This window comes from Octodon degus, unplaced genomic scaffold, assembly GCF_000260255.1.
Source record: "Octodon degus isolate 3935 unplaced genomic scaffold, OctDeg1.0 scaffold00026, whole genome shotgun sequence".
Classification (NCBI taxonomy): domain Eukaryota; kingdom Metazoa; phylum Chordata; class Mammalia; order Rodentia; family Octodontidae; genus Octodon; species Octodon degus.
The window spans coordinates 13553893-13564722 of record NW_004524602.1 but is presented as its reverse complement, the minus strand read 5'-3'; the positions used below and the strand labels follow the sequence as shown (position 1 = coordinate 13564722).

Sequence of the window (10830 nt, the reverse complement as noted above, 5' to 3'; positions counted from 1 at the left end):
TTTGGACTCATAGTGATCCTCCTGTCCCAGCCAGATTACAGGCGTGTACCACCACACCTGGTTTCAGTGGCCAGCCTGGCGCACCCAGGGTTATGAGGCTGGCATGGCCCAGCTGTCTCCCCAGCCCCAGTGTTTGTGATTGTTCCATGATCCAAAGCTGGGATTATGGGTGTGAGTGTACACCTGCCCTAGGGCAGGTAGCTTGCATACAATGTTAAGAGTAGGAAGGAGGCTTGCTCTCCTCTCGGCTCCTCCTTTCACTCTGGTTACTTTTGCTGTCTTCCCCTGTCACGAACTGTTGCCCCTCTGCCATGTGCCACCCTGCCTTGGAGCCAGCTGATTGTGGACTGAAACCTCTGCAAACTGAATAAACCTTTCCTCCCTGAATTTTGGGTGTTGGATACGTTGTCTCAGCAATGAGAAAATTAACCAAGACCCTGTCCTCAGAGTTTCAGCAAAAACAGAAGACATATGCTTGGAAAATGGGAGAAGTTAGAGCAGGTTAGGAGTCTCTGTCTGTCTGTCTGTCTGTCTGTCTGTCTGTCTGTCTGTCTGTATTTATTTATAGTAAGGGTCTACAGGATCTCACTATGTAGACTGGACTCATGATCTGCCTGTATTTGACCTCCCAAACAGCTGGAGTTATAGGCGCATGCCACCGTGCCATTCTTAGTTGCCATCTAAGTGCACCCCGGAGGTGGGGCCTGCACAGCATGCCAGGGATCAAACCCCCAGCTGCTGCGTCTGCCTAAGCAGGCACTTTGATCCGCTGGACTTTGTCTTTAATGTGTTGCCTCTTCTCTTTTGACCTTTTCTCCATTCTCTATGTGACTACTGAAGAGCACTTTCCTCTTCCCCAATCTCTGTGGCTACCAAAGAGCGCTTTGGTTCATTTTGTAGTGATTTGTAATAAACGTGTCAAGTATTTGTGTTGACTTCCAGTCGAGAGTACAGTCTGCTCCTTCTTAGCTAAATCCAGTGGATCGTCTGCTGCCCTCTGCGTCATGTGTTACGAGCATGTCTGCTCACCCGGGGCAGGGCAGACGGGGCATGGGGTCCCGCTGGGCTATCGTCTGACATACTGTGAAGGTCTCAGTATGGTATGTGCTTCACTGTGGCTCCCTTTAATGAGATCTCGCGCTAAGCATATTTTCAGCTACTTGGGATCCGTAGCCCAAGGTGAGGTCTTGGGCACGTGTGTCACATGCTTTTCAGGTGCCCTTCAGCTTGGACCCACATTCCCATGAGAATCCTATCAGATGAAACGTGGAGCATGGGAGCCCATAAAACCCTTACCGTGAAAGGCATCTGTGGGGGTCTCTGTCAGATTGCTGGTGTGTGTGCTGCTGGCTTGGGCTTCAGGGTTGCACTGAGAACTATCTGACCTCTCTTCTTTCCTCCCCATGATGTCAGAAGAGCTAAGCGTGACCACCTCTCTTCTGTAAGGAGCAACCTCAGGGCTTGAGGAGCAGGTGGGACATTCCCTGGGCAAGTAGGAAGCAGTTAAGTCGTGCGCTGGCATCCCGCTGGCAGCAGGTGACCGCCAATTTAGATGGTAGCTTCTGCTCACTTCTGGCCACATCTTCCTGTGCTTCATGCAGTCCCTCCAAAAAGATGACACAGGATGTGGCCACGTGATTTACCTGTGGTGTTCCCGAGAAGGCTCCAGGGAGCAAGGTTCCCTTACGTAACTAGGTGCTTTAAAGTAAGTTTCTAGCCAGGCATGGTGGGGCATGCCTTTTATCCCAGCACTCAGGAGGCTGAGGCTGGAGGGTCTTGGCGAGTTTGAGTCCAGCCTAGGCTACAATGTGAGATCCCGTATCTAAATAAATAAAGTTTCAACTTACCTGAGAGGATCTTAGTCTTGTTTAGGAGAAGAGCGTTAGGGCTGGAGGTGGGAACTCAGTAGAGCAGTACTTACCTAGTATAGAGGGAGCCCTGGGTTTGATCCCCAGCACTGAAAATTTGTATGCGCAAAAGCATTTTAAACAGATCGGTGTGGCGGCACAGAGCCTCTGTCTGAGTGTTCTCCGGGAGCCTCGGTGTTCAGGTGGCCAGCTGCGCGGTTCCGGTGAGCCCTTCCCGCTGTTGCTCCCCTTGCGGGGCTCTCCGCCTAGGACCACCGAGTGTGGCTGATTCTACCGGGTGCCTGCCCTCCGCCAGACCTTTCAGTTGGCTTTGCGGCCCAGAGGAGATGGAGGCACTCAGAGGCGAAGGCTCCGTGTTGGACGCGCCTCCCCTCTCCCTCCCTCGGTCCTGATGCATCCAGTCCCCGGTGTGAACCTGCTTGGCACCAAAGACAGAGAGACCTGCACCCGGCACTGGGCGGCTCCGGGGTCTGTCCGAGTCCTTAGGCTGAGTGTCATCATTGCTAATCTCTGAAATGGGATACTGGTTTCTGTCCTTTGTCTTCCTCCTGGGGGAGAGGGAGCCACGAGGAGACGAAGGGGTTGGATTTGTGCTTTGTGTCCACCATACTTGCCCGGGGATGCATACATCTACCAGGAATCGTGGCCTCTAGCCAGCTTGGCGATTGCGGCGTCGTGAGAGGGCTGCGCTGTGTGGAACTCGGGCGCCTCCGCCATCAGGGTGGTGAGGGAGCAGGTTGATTTTCCAGAGATACTGTGGGAGTATCTTCCTGTTTTTTATAATCTCAGTAGAAAAATATCTTTCCATATATAAACTTAATCCAATAAAAATAAATTTGTGAAGTGGTTAAACACATATTAAAGTAGAAAATATTTTAACCACAGCATGGCTCGTTGGGACAGCTAGATCTCCTTGGTTATTGTTCTTACATGATCTGTCCTCTGTCCTCTTGTGGAGCACAAGTGATTCACCCCTCTGACTCTGTTCCCCCTCCTTCCCTCCCTCCATCTGTCTTTGTCTCTGTCTGTGTGTCTGTGTGTCTGTGTGTCTGTGTCTCCCTCCCTCCCTCCCTCCCTCCCTCTCTTTTGGTTTTTTCAAGGCAGGGTCTCACTAAGTAGCCCCGGCTGGCCTTGATCTGAGGGCGATCCCCCTGCCTCAGCCTTCCCAGTGCTGGGATCCAAGGTTTGCACCAGCATGCCAGACTCTACCTGTCTCTTGAAAGAGCTTTTTTTCTTTTCTTTTTTTCTTACTACTGCTACCTTTCAATATGCTTTTGCTGTAAGTCCTAAAACATTAGTTGAATTGCGTGTGATAAGTCTTCATTCATATGGCTTTTATTATACTTGTTTCCAAATGAAAAAAGGATTGAGGAGCTGGAACATGAAGAGAATCCCTGGATAAGGAAGGATTCCCATGCTCACGAGTAACACTCCTGTCAGCTTGTGAAAAGGAGCTTTATAAGAAGGATCAGGGGTGTCTTAGGCCTTTAGGCCCAGGGTGAAGTGGCTGTGGAGGTTGAAGGAGAGTTGGATGCGGGGAAAGCAACTGCTCAGTTACGAGCACTCGGGGGACATCAGTGTTAGCAAACGAGAGAGGAGAGTGAGCCAAAATAGAAATTAATGCAGTACATTAACTCCTGAGCATGATATTTAAAGTCACAGAGCTTTCCTATATTCTTTAGAAAAGTCATTCATGTTGAATATATATATATACATAACCATCTGAAGCTCTTTTTAGAAAGTTGTACGTATGTATGTATGTGACACAGGGTCTCGCTGCACAGTTCAGACTCGTGGTGGCCTCCTGTCTTAGCCTCACCAGTGCTGGGATTACAGTGTGCACCACCACACTTGGTTTTGGTGGGTGACACGGTGCACCCAGGGTTCCGTTGCCAGCATGGCATGTGTACTGGGGACTGAACCCGGGTTCTTGTGCTTGACAGGCGATTAGACCAGCCGATCCCATCTGAAGTTTTGATGACTAATGTCATAATCTGTCTGTCTGCCTGTCTTTCTGTCTCTCTGTGTCTCTCTCTGTGTGTCTGTCTCTCCCCTCTCCCCTCTTCTCTCTCCTGTGTCTTTCTGTTTGTCCCTCTCATTAGTACATATACTAATTTATTTTACTTGTTTATTTACTCAGGAGTATATCATTGGTATCTTATCTTACCAAAAAAATAGATTTCTACTATTCCTTTGTCACTTCTGCCCATCATTTGTAGTTTACTTAGCGTTTCATGTATTGGTGGCGTCTTCGTGGGTGCTTATCTCTTTTCCTAATTAGAAAGCCTTTGTAAGCCATTGGCGATGCCAGGAGCGGAAGCTGGGCTTGTGCAAGCTAAGCAGTGCCCTGCCACTGAGCCACACCCGTGCCTTCTCTTTGTGATCGTTGGGGAACCTTGCTGCTTGCTCATCGGTTTTGGGAGCTGCAGTGAGTGCCCAAAACAACAAGAGCCAATTGTTGGGGCTGGAAAGGGGAGCGAAGCACAAGACAATGGACACCACCATGTTCTAGCTTTACAGCCCAGTACCAAACAGATGGCCGGGACTGGAACAAAATTTGTGCGTTAAAATACAGCAATTACCAAATTTAGTAAGTTGGAGAGCGGTCGAGGAGCACCAACGTGTGGCAGTAGACTGTGCCTTGTATGTCCCTCTTTCTGCTGTCACCGTAGGCCTGGGAGTGGATTCTTAGACGTGCGTGACCGCTTCGTGTGCCCACCCAGTTGCCCAGGAGGCTAGGAACCACCTCAGTGTACGTTTTTACCATGAAAGTGTCCATGGTTTGGGGGCTTATCATCAGGCTTTGTGTCTGCTTCGCTTCGCTTGTCTGAGCTAGGGTCTCAGTGTGTACTTCAGGACGGCCTTGAGCTTGCCGTGTGGCCTCAGCTGGCCTTTGAGTGCTCCTCCTGCCTCAGCCTCCTGAGGGCTGTGATTACAGAAATGAGCCGCCAGTAACAACTGGCATCAGTTGTTAATGTCTTTACTAATCTGATAGTGAAAACAAATAAGATCTCAGTTTCCTTACGTTATTTTTTTGGTTATTATTTCATATGTTCATTGTATTAGATTTCTTAGGATTCTTATGGGATGATTATTAATTTGCTTTGTCCATTTGGAAGGGAATGTTGACTTTCCTTATTTACTTTTATGTCATCTTTCCAAAAGAAATACAGCAACCTTTTATGCCTCATGTTTATTTTTTTCTGCTGGACAAATGTCTGTTTTTTTAAAAAATTGTCCTGTTTTTCCCTTTTATGAGTTTCAGGTTTTGAAAAATATGTAGACAGCCAAATAGTTTAATCTTTTATAGATCCAGATTTTGCTGCCATATTTAAATTGAATTTTCCTATCCTCATGTTACAAAACTATTCAGGTACATATTCTAGTACTCCTTTGATTTGATTTTGAGGGGTGTTATGGTTTGTATCTAGTTGTCCCCCCAAAGCCTCAGGTAGTCATTGGGGGACTTCTGGAGTTTGTGATTAACTGTGATCCAATGTTGGGATTATGGGTGTGAGTGCTGCACCCACCAAAGGGGGAGAAACATGGATTTTCCAGCACCCAAAATAGGTAACTGATATCCCTCATCAGCTGATCCCTTGCACCTACCAGATTTGGCGACACATTGCCGTTACCTGCGTGAGCATTCTCAGTGTTCGCTGCGTGTCCTCCCTCCCGGGCTCCTGTTGGTTCTCTGGGGCTGAGCTGTTCTGCTGGAAAGCTTCCCTTTTTCCAAGTGAGCTCCCATGAGTGATGGATAGTGAATTCCCAGAGCTTCAGCCCTGGGAAGGATTCAGCAGCTGCTAAAGCAAGAAGGGGCCGCCTGGTAGCCGGGCTCCAGGGCCAAGTAGGGGAAAGTGCTCATGATGAACACAGCGATGTAGACTAATTTAGAGCGGGTGTGGGGGACTGAGATTATTTTAGGCACAGGAGTAATGCCGAAAGGGGGCCATGTATATTAGGCCTTCGTTTACACTGAAAGCCATTAAAGCCTGCCCACTGCATGGGAGGGGAGAAAAAGGGTTCTGCCTCTTTGCCAACAGTAACATAATTTTGGTCTTGGAAATAAGTGTCTTGGGGACTCAATTCCCCGTCCGTACAGCAAATTCCCAGCCCATGTGTTGCGGCGGAAATTCATTGTTTCCTGAGTTACTTCCTTTCGTGCTTAGTGTGGGGGAAATGGCCAAATATGTAGACTGAGTGTTGGTTTCTTCCTCCTTTCTCAAAACCTGCTATTGGTAGCATCCCTTGGTTCTGATGGCTTTTATGATTGTTCCAGGAGTTGCTGCCGGAGACTTGTCAGGCACTGCAGGATCTCCTCAGGGAAGTCAGCTCTACAGAAACTGAACATTTAGGTGAGTGAGTCTCCAAAAACAAAACAGAACTGATTGGCCATCCCTCTGCATTGGTGCAGTTTCCTAAAGGGTCACAGCCTCTTGCAGTCTTGTGTGACCTTGCCTGGGTTCTGCGTACAAGGATGCTGGTTCCTGGTCTTCTTACCCTCTTGCTGTTTGATTTCTCTCACCTAGTGGTGATGAGAGAGTTGATTGTAGAGGCCTAGAAGAGGGGCTTAGTAGCTGGGGTTTGACTTTATTACAGTGTGTTGCATAAATCCTCATTGACACCTGCTTACTTTATAGTTCTTTGGCAGAGGGGATACAGAAAGTAGTGGATGAGGGATTAACCTGAAAACTTTGAGTGACCTTTCAGCGCAAAGCAGTGGTTGCTAGAGGCTCTGGGGTTTGCCGTATTGTGTGCTGAAATAGACTGTGTTTGCGGATGCTTGGCCTCCCCTGGCTTGTCCTGGGTGGGCCCACATGGTCCCAAGCCGTGTGCCTGCGGAACTCTGGGCCGGGATGCAGGAGGCCCCCATGCAGGCCTGGGTGCGCCGAGACGGAGATCGATGGGTCTGCGCCCATGCAGCAGTCCGTCGTCATGGTGCGTCAGCGTGGCATGGGGATCCGAGGACCAGCAGCGAGCCACTTCCAGACTGACTTCTGTCTTTCCCTGCAGCTCATGGGGAACTTCCTGTTTTGTTTTTCCTGTGCTAAGCATTCCCCAGTCAGCTCCTGTTAGGATGCCATAGCACCCGGGCAGACTCCACCCTCAACCCTGCTCAATAAGTTCTTTGCCAGGCTGCTTCCTCCCCGAGGATCACCGCTTCTCTTTGGCAGCCCTCCTGTGCCACGCAATAAATGATTTCTTTACTTTCTCCTTCTCTTTCATGCCAAAGGAAGGAACCTTCCAGGAATCTGACAGGGTGCAAGGGGCTTTGTACTCTTGTCCCCCATAGCTGTGTCACAGCACACACAGATGTGGCAGTTCTGTCCCCATTGAGCTGAGCACCTAGGGACAGGCCACCTGTACTCTGCCACTCTCCTTGTCTTCCTCTGTAGCTTCCTCTGTAACTGATCATTTCCATGCTTTTAGGGTTTGTGGCGTAGGAGAGACCTCGCAAGATCAATTTTCAGTATTAGATTTTGTGTGTGTGTGTGTGTGTGTGTGTGTGTGTGTGTGTGTGTGTTACCAGGGATCAAACTCAGGGCCTTGCGCTTGCCAGGCAAGCACTCATTCCACTGAGCTATCTCCCCGGCCCCTCAGTGTTAGGTTTTTATTTTTTCCCAGAACCAATATTAGCTTTGATTGAATATAAACAAAGCTGATTGTTAAAGCTGAATGAGGACATGGGTTCACTGCAAGGGCATGTGTGTACTGCTGTATTTTGTGTTTAGACTGTTTTATCCACAAAGGTTTATTTTTACAAAACAACTTTTATCTAGCCACATCTTTTCAGGAAAGAAGAAGCCTTCCTACTACAGGAGTAGGGATGCTGCAGTTTGTCTTCAGCATCACAAAAGCCTCCTCTCTTTCCTCTCTTCCCGCTTCTTCGTGCTTCTCTGCCCAGTCAGCTGCGGAGGCCGCAGCCTTCGTCTGAGGTCTCGTGTTGGGGAAGCGCTGGGTGTGTAGCTGCTAAGGCCTCTTGTACCTGCAGAACCATTCTACTCCTGTTTCTTGTATGCTCCGTGGACCCCAACAGGAAAGAAATGCACCCTATTTTCACGCTGCCTATTTTCAGAAAATGCAGCGACAGCTAACATGGTCAAACTAAGACAGCTCTGAAGTCAAACACCATGGGAGGGACTGCTCTGTTGGAAACTTCAAGTAAAAATGATTCATTTCTCAGAACATGAAGTGAGCTGTGGGTTACACTGCAGTCAGCGTAGAAGTGAAAACTTGACAGTGTTCGCAGCAGCCTGGTGAAAGTGTACAGGACCTCTCTTCCACCCCGTGGGGCAGCCTTTGGTCTGTGGTATTTGACAGGGAGGTGGGGGGACTGCTGAGAGCTGCGGGAGGCCAGCTGAATCCAGGCTGTATGGCGTCCAGTGCCAGCTTGACACGGGAGGAGCTCACGGCAGGCCAGAGGTCAAGGACAGGCAAGAGCAGTGTAGGCAGAAACTCCTTTGGTAGGATCTCATGGGTCCCCTGGGGTACACAGTGTCTGCAGAGACACTGGGCGGTCACACCTGGCTCAAGGGCCAGTGTCAGCGAGAACAGCAAGCTCCTCTCCCGGACTGTGGGTCTGAAAAGGGGGCACCTGCTGCTGTGTTCTTTAGGGGATGGAGCACTGTGGCTTCTGATTGCTCTGCTTGCTTTGGGGGGTGGGGCTGAGCCTGTGAGGTGGGTAAGAGGCTGGGAAATAAGGCACTGAATGACTGGGACAGCAAGCACTGTGGGAGCCACAGCAAGACCCCCTCACCGGGAGGCCACATCGTCAGGGCTGCTTGTGGAGCCCAGAGAGGTTCTGTGTGGCCCATGTGGCTCACGGCATGCTGGTTCAGTCCTTTGGGTGTCCTCCCTCTGTGGCTCCTAGCTATGTTAGCAGTCCTGTTTTATGGGAAAGTTTAATTTGATTTGACAGATGTACCTGGTGGTTACTTTCTGTTTTGTCCCCTAAGCTTGATTTTTGCCTGGCTGGTGTGTTTCACTGGCTGCTTCTGCCCTGAGAATGTGTATTCACTGCCCCTTTTAGGAAAAAGCTTTATCAATCCGCAGCAGCAGCAGCAGCAGCAGCAGCAGCAGCAACAGCAACAGCAACACTTGTCTTCAGTGTATAGACCTGGGAGATTGCCTGGAATCTCGACATTTCTGAAAGTATCTAAAATCAGCAGCAAAGGCTGGCACAGGGCTTTTATTTTGACATAAACCAAAGGAAAGAGAATTGCTTGAAGGGACCTGGACCAGCCCAAGTCTGAATAAAATTTAATGAATGAACCATGTAACCCATCAATCATATAGTGGAGCATTTCAGAAAGCCAGGGCATACTGGGTGAGATCTTGTAAGAAAGAGCAATTAACAACGTGAGACAGCCATGCTTCACAGAAACAGCTGCGATGTTTTCAAGGGCTATGTAGACGAGTGGGGTGTGTGCGTAGGGCAGAAGTTGATAGATGGCATAGGGAATGACAAATGATTTGTTTAGCATTTCATTTAATGGCTTGCAATATGTTCTGCATTTAAGAGTAAATGTAATATTCTAAATTTACCTCGTGGTCCCTGTAGGCGTAGAAGAGAAATATTTTAAAACCTATTGGAAATGAAAGACATTAGTTTTGGCTTTCTGGGCGTGTTTAGCTCTCACTGTTGCTTAGGGAGGGGACTTGGATCTGCAAAGTTGAAAGCAGCATCTGTGTGGATGTTTGTCATTCTGTACCTGTTGTTAGGAATGCAGTCTATGGTGCTCTTTTGTCCTATTAGTCGCTTCCTTTGGATTCTGCTTCCGGTATCGTGTTGCCCATGGGTGCCATCAGCCTTGTCCTCCTGCAGGCTCGTGGTGCCCAAGAGCCTCTGAGAGGAGTCCCAGGCCTGTGCTGGGGTCTGGGCTTTGTTCTCCACTCTTGGTATTTCAGGACAATAATACTAGTTTTCAGGCCTCTTCATATTCACCCATAGCGTAAAAGGTTGTGCTATTTCTTGAGGTTCTGAGTTAACTGTGTTTTTCAGTGAACTACAACTTGAAAATTTTAAAAATCCTACTGTAGGACTCAAGATTTAGGCCCTGATTGAATTTTGTATATTCAGTGACTGTAAATACTTCTGCCTACATTTCAATATTTTTAAAAATTTGACTTCAAAAAAAAAAAATCACAATTCTCTTTAGTTGTGAAATTCCACTTCCAGGAGATTCAAACTGATCATCAAATCCATTGTATACTCTTTGTGACATAAGAGTTGTACAGTTTTCTAAATTCATATGATAACTGGTATAGTTATAGAGCTTAAGCTTTAATAAGATTAAGGAAAACCTACTGTGAGGCCAACTGTGAAGGTGTCAGTATACCTCTGTGTGATCTGGTAAAGCCTGGTAGGAATCCTACTGATAGCATCTAAAACCATGGCCTTGTAGAAGATCTGCTGTTTAAGAATGTTAAAGTCCCAGTATTACTTGCTAAAAATGGGAAATACCTGAAAGAAACCACAAAAGACCCCCCACCCTAAAAAGAAAGCATTCATGAGCTAAAAGAACAAAACTAGAGACAGCACAGTTCAGAAAGTTCAAAGTATACTACAAACCCATGGTAACCAGAACAGGTCGGTACTGGGTTGAAAACAGGGTGACCAGTGGAGCAGAATAGAGCACCCCAAGATCCTCACGTTTATAGTCAGTCTTTTGACAAGGATTCAGTCTTTTCATTGAATTGTCTTGGAGCAACACAGGAAAATGAGATCAGACCCCCTACCTCACACCATACATAAATAATAAAAAATGACTTCGGTCCTGAGGATCTAGCTCATCGTAGGACACATTCCTAGTGTTTGTGAGACCCTGGGTTCAACATGCAGCAGTGTAAAAACAGTCTTAAAGACTTAGATGTAGCGCCTAAAACTGTAAAGCTACTAGAAAAAGAAAGGGAGGAGACCTCCATGACATCAATCTAGTTAGCTGTTTTTAAAAATATAAAC

The 10830-nt window shown here is 47.9% G+C and overlaps 1 protein-coding gene across 9 annotated transcripts in view; it reads left to right on the top strand.

The window, feature by feature from the left end:
• Positions 1-10830, top strand: part of Tln2 (talin 2) — a 433269-nt gene that overhangs the window by 179492 nt on the left and 242947 nt on the right. For 5 of the 9 annotated variants that reach the window (XM_023712443.1, XM_023712434.1, XM_023712435.1 and 2 more), the window contains one exon: positions 6148-6223. The exons of 1 other annotated variant lie outside the window; for it this stretch is intronic. The gene's annotated coding sequence lies outside the window, so the exon portion shown is untranslated. Of the gene's footprint in view, positions 1-5585; positions 5605-5666; positions 5716-5891; positions 5911-6147; positions 6224-10830 lie in introns of those variants that run through there. 3 more of the 9 variants (XM_023712439.1, XM_023712437.1, XM_023712440.1) reach the window with 3 other exon arrangements.